The sequence below is a fragment of the Thalassophryne amazonica genome, chromosome 18, assembly GCF_902500255.1.
Source record: "Thalassophryne amazonica chromosome 18, fThaAma1.1, whole genome shotgun sequence".
NCBI lineage: Eukaryota > Metazoa > Chordata > Actinopteri > Batrachoidiformes > Batrachoididae > Thalassophryne > Thalassophryne amazonica.
Window position 1 is genome coordinate 6,252,330 of NC_047120.1, and position 5,857 is coordinate 6,258,186.

The 5,857-nt window shown below is 42.8% G+C and overlaps 1 long non-coding RNA gene across 1 annotated transcript; it reads right to left on the reverse strand.

The window, feature by feature from the left end:
* Positions 1-672: 672 nt before the first annotated feature.
* Positions 673-2,787, reverse strand: LOC117531485. Its single transcript, XR_004566633.1, has 2 exons — positions 2,713-2,787; positions 673-1,083 (listed from the first exon to the last, which is right to left on the reverse strand). It is a non-coding gene; the product is annotated as an uncharacterized LOC117531485 (long non-coding RNA).
* Between the last annotated feature and the right edge of the window lie 3,070 nt (positions 2,788-5,857).

Genomic DNA, 5,857 nt, shown 5'->3' on the forward strand with positions numbered 1-5,857 from the left:
GAGTCAGTCTCAGATGAGCTGCTGTTGTCACAAATGATGCATGTGCAGTGAAGGCAGGACGGATCAATTTTTGGGGGGGGGCATTTGGTCTGCAACACCGGGAGCAAGAGCCCCTAGTGATTTTCCGGTATTGCTGGGGTTTGAACTGAGGTTCCTCTGGTCTCAAGCCCAACGCTTAATCACTAGACCATCACCACTCTGTACAAATAAAATCTGAGACTTATTTATTTAATAAATATCAGAAACAAAATTCCACAATTAGGATCCAAGGTATTTGGTTTATTGTTGTTCCTGGGTGGTGCGACAGTTCACCGTCGTGGATTCATTACTGGAATTGGCAGGGATACACACTCAGTTACTGCAATATAAAAACACAACATTAAACATCAGAGAGGAAATCTAAATGTGGAATTCTGTCATTGCGTGGCTCTTGTTTGGGATTGTTGTGCAGATGGACAAACAGACTGTTGGTTCTTGGCAGAAGGATTTTCTGTCTGAGAACCAACTGATGTGGGAGGAGGCAGGACCAGAAATAGTTCTGGTGTCCTTTTATCCAACTTTGTTCAATCTTGTTTTACTGTACTTTCAAATATTTATTTATACAACTACACAGATACGTATCCAAAAACAACAACAACAAAAACCCCAGAACATTTGGACAGAATAGCTGACGAAAATTCAAAACACAGATGACTGTTTTATTTTGTAGCTGATTGCTGTTGACATGATTTGTAAAAAAAGATTTTAACTTTTCCTCAATCAAACCCATCATCTTATCAAGAGGGTTTTGATGAAATCAACTAAGCAACCACAAACATATACAGTAGATACAAGCAAATCTCCGTCTCAGAAAATAGACTTAAGTTAGTGAGTCAGTGATCAAAGCCAGATCAGTCATCAAAGGATTATCCTCCAGAATGTTTCCAGAAGATGCTGCCAGAAGTCGTTAGTCTGCGCTGGATTTCCACATTTCGCAGTTCTGGATGGAGAGGAGGATCTATGAAGCTCCAAACTGCATCAACAGTACCCCTGAAACTCCAGGAGCTTTTCACCCGCTGGTCTGCCTCTTCATGAACCATTTGACTGAAAACAAAGCAGAATCTAGTCAGTCAGCTGGTTAATGCAGAAATTATCTTCAGTCATTTTGAAAATTTTTCCTGAACACAACTTGGTATGAGTTTACTGTTAGAATACATTTTAAAATAAGAGTCGAATAAGCGAGTGAGTTTGAAAATCTTTTGTCAATACTTGCAGCAAAACAACATACAGTCAAAAAGGCACTCTGATATAGGAGGAGCATCAGTTAGGGAATAACCCTGTTGTGTCTATTTTACAGTTGCAAATTGAGTTTTAAAAAGGTAAAATGGCTATTTGCAATCGTAATCCAGCATGAACGTCCGCAAATCATGAAACACAACATTCTAATCCAATTCCATCGTTGGCACGGTTTATTTTTCTGGTCGGCGAATCGTTGTGAAAGAGTGTGGTCGGCTCGTCAAAGCTTAGCATAGAAAAAGCGTGTTCATGCCAAACTGGAAATTCTGTGAGCAGACCCACAGATTTCTCCATCTTGTCAAATCCACGGTAAATCCATCAATCAATCCAGTTAAATCCATTAAATCCACACATTTCGGCATCATCATTGCTGCACTAGTTTCTGTCGCTCTCAGCTGACAGCACCATTATTGACAGCTGCACAGAAATGCAGTCAGCAACACATTAAATGTGAAACACTTTTAATATTTTGCCACTGTCCACAAGATATTTTATGGTCTGAAATCTCACACGATTAACCAATCAGATTTGCGGATTGGATTAGAATTCTGAATATATTTTTAGTTCTGTGCATAAAACTAAAACTAAGGATTGTGACCAGGACTGTAAAATCTATGTGGCTCTTTACCTACTAAGTGATCATAAACAGAACTCTAGTTACAGAAAACAGACAGAAGAGCAGAAGGAGAGAGGAAGAGAGACGGAGTAACTTCAGCCCACTTTTTTGATAGTCTCTTAAATAGCTGCTGGGAGATTTTTAAACACTTGATTCTGCAGACATCCCAGATGTCCTGCATTTTCAGCAGCAGCGCTCCTTCTTCCAGATCCACACTGCTGAGAGACCACTCATTAATTATGCGGAGTGGGCTCTGGAGATTTCTCAGTGGGTGTGCACGACTCTGCTTGCCCCAGAGGCGTGCGTGCTGGTGCCACTCAAGACTTATGTGAAGTGGGCTGTGGAGATTTCTCTGTGGGCACCGGTGGCTCTATTTGCTCCTGAGGCATGTGTGCTGGTGCCACTCAAGAATTATGTGGAGTGGGCTCTGGAGATTTCTCTGTGGGCATGGGCCACTTGCTCTTGGGGTATGCACTCTGGTGCGGCTCGAGGTTTTCGTAGTGTGAGCTCTGGCGATTTCCTGCTGGACGTGGCTGGGCTTGGTGCTAAGCATGACCATAGAACTAGTCCTCTGGGCTGATTAGATGCGGACAGTTTCTGTGCAAAAGTGTGGCAGAATGGTGCAACACCGGACAGAGTTATTGATCGTGGTGTTTTGGTACAGGTGGCATAAATGTCATTCAATCAAAAAAATTGTCGGGGTCCGCAACGGATGGAGATACCCAACCCTACTCGAACTGCGTCTTAGTGTCAGCAAGCTTTCAAAACATCTGGCTCACATTGCAGGATCTGGTCAAGTGCCAACAAAACTCATTGCTTACTCTGTTGACATGGACTGTTCAGGTACTCTGGTACTGTATCTTGAAGAGAAATGTAGTCGTGTCCTGGAGCGCTGATGATGATGATGACTCCACCTCTGAGGAGTCATCATCATCATCTAAGTTGTTCCAGTCTGACTCACTGTCAGAAGGTTGATGTTCAGACGACAGGTATGCCTCGGGTTGCCTCACCCACTCAGGGAGTCTCTCCTGGGTGAATATACTGTGCAGGTCTTCAAGTTCAGGAAAGACTTCATATAGCCAGGTGTTGGCTTCCACAAGTTCCCAAGCCTGGTCCAAAAAGCCAAACTTCTTCTTCAGAGAGTAGCTGTCACAAAAACACAGACACAAAAAAGTTGAGGTCAGACAAAATCTCCTTAACTGTAATGATGTCCAGGTGGCTGTGTTCAGGGTGAAGTTTGAGTCTGCTGTGCACAGGTTCTGGCCATTTTGTTCTGTCAGGATAAGTGGACACATGGCACAGAAGGTAGTGGACACAGATGCAGACTCTCAGACAGAGATGAAGGATTAATCAAAAGGCTTTATCTGGTAGCAAAGCAGTGGTTCAGTACACCAGTAGGCAGGCAGCAATGCAGAGGTACAGGCAGGTGTGAGGCAAATGTTAAAAATGGTCAAAAAAGGTAAAACAATGAGCAGTGTTCAGTAACATGGAGAGTCAAAATAACAAGGGCTGAGGCAAATGCAGATCTGAAAAAAAAAACAAGGTGAGGTCAAGACATGGCAAGGCAAAAAAAAAATAGGACTTAGACAAAAGGCTGGAACAAGGATTACAACTAACTGGCGGGAGGTGGTGAACGTAAAGGACATGTCACACCAAAATCACAACAATTAAGATTTAGGCTGTTAGTGACCATCCGATGATCCACCAGGATTACTTTGTGCACTTCCGTGACCAGTTTCAAAGTAGGGCTGCAGCTATCGATTATTTCAGTAATCGAGTATACTATCAATTATTCTGGTGATTTATCGAGTAATCGGATAAAAAGTACTTTTGCGTTTTTAAACATCATCAATTGTCCAGGACTCTCCTTACTAAGGAATGGCACAATGTCGCTGCGCCAAAGTCTTGACATTTTGCTGAAGTGGCAGTGGGATGTGTCTGTTTTGTTTTATTAACCATTTTTAAGTTTTTTTTAATGTTGGTGGACAGGGTCCCTGTGTGATTTTGTTTTTTTTAATCCCTCTTTCTCTACAATTCAGCAGATGCATTTCATCTGGAGGTTGAACATGCAAGCCTCAACGTTTGTTTTTATTTTATTTTATTTATTTAAGTATTTATTTTACGTGTTTCTTTCTCTTTTTGCTCTGTATGCACCACTCTGCATTTAATCATTAGTGATTGATCTCTGCTCCCCTCCACAGAATGTCTTTTTCCTGGTTCTCTCCCTCAGCCCCAACCAGTCCCAGCAGAAGACTGCCCCTCCCTGAGCCTGGTTCTGCTGGAGGTTTCTTCCTGTGAAAAGGGAGTTTTTCCTTCCCACTGTCGCCAAGTGCTTGCTCACAGGGGGTCGTTTTGACCGTTGGGGTTTTTCCGTAATTATTGTATGGCTTTGCCTTACAATATAAAGCGCCTTGGGGCAACTGTTTGTTGTGATTTGGCGCTATATGAATAAAACTGATTTGATTTGATTACAGTGTTTGTGAAACATTGTGTATTGCCCCAAAAAAATCGAAAATTAAAAAGCAAAACAGTTGAAAGGGTGGACTTTTGCTGAGAGGATCTTCTTTCAGAAACTGTTTGTCAGTGCAGCCGGGAACAGAGCTGTAGCTGTGTGAGGGCCTCCACACAGCTACAGCTGGGCGAATAGTCACTCCTCACGTAGAGGCGGACCGTGTGTTTTTTTTTAAATATACAAACACACTGCTTCACTTTAAATGCGCAGTAGGTCTGTTTCACATGATCAATGTAGACTATCTTTCTCTTAAAAGGCTATTTTTTACTATGTGTCGTGTGGGAAAGGTGTAGCTATCATAGCTAATTTGATTAGCTGTTATGCTCTAGTCTTCTGTTTTTTTTTCTGGGGATGTTGCAGTGCCTCACACCAGCATGGCATATGTACTACAAAGTTAAACGAAGCGTGGAGGTGCAGAATTTGCCTTGAACAGTTTTTGTAATCGAATTATTTGACTTACTCGACAAATCATTTCAGCTCTATTTCAAAGTATACGACATTTGCAGCAAACAGCTACAAAGGTATCGAAAACAAAGTACGTGTGAGTACTCAGGTGTTTTCGACAACTGATATCGCAACTTGAAGCGTCCCAGAGAGCGCTTCAGTGGAATGTAGCTGATAACATTAAGAACGGAGGCACAGATTAATTCTAAAGTTGACATAAGTGTGATGTTGTGTTATGATGAAAACTGTTCATTTTGATGCAGTCACAGTAAAAGCTGCAGCTTTGTGAAGGTTTCTGTGCACCTGCACCACCATGAGTCAGAAACGCAGCCTGTCAGTGACCATCTCTGCTCCAGGTTCAGGTTTGTGTACGATTAATTATGAGTGCTGTTATCAATAAAATCTAAACAAAAACATCTGCTGCTGGGGGAAAATCCATCTTGGAGACATTCCTTTTCGTAATGAGCTGAGGGGGACAATGAGCAGCAGCAGCGCACACATGCCAATATACACACACACACACACACACACACACACACTCTCCAGCTCCTCAAAGCAAAAAATAAAATAAAAATAAAATTGCCACAAAACACAACAAAAGGGGTAAAATGCTGAATATGCCAGACTCACCATGTTATATTGTTTTCCAGATGTAAACTCCATCCATCCATTCATTTTCTTCCGCTTTATCTGGAGTTGGGTCACGGAGGTAGCAGCTCAAGCAAAGCCACCCAGACCTCCCATTCCACACACACCTCCCCCAGCTCCTCCGGGGTCTGAATGTAGATTGATCGGTAAATCAAGAGCTTTGTCCCCATACTCAGCTCTGTATTCACCACAACGGTCCGATACAGCGGCCGCATCACTGCGGATGCTGCACCGATCCATCTGACGATCTCACACACCATCTGTCCCTCGCTCATGAACAAGACGCTGAGATACTTAAACTCCTCCACTTGAGGCAAGGACACTTCACCGACCTGAAGAGGGCAAGGCACCTTTTTCCGGTC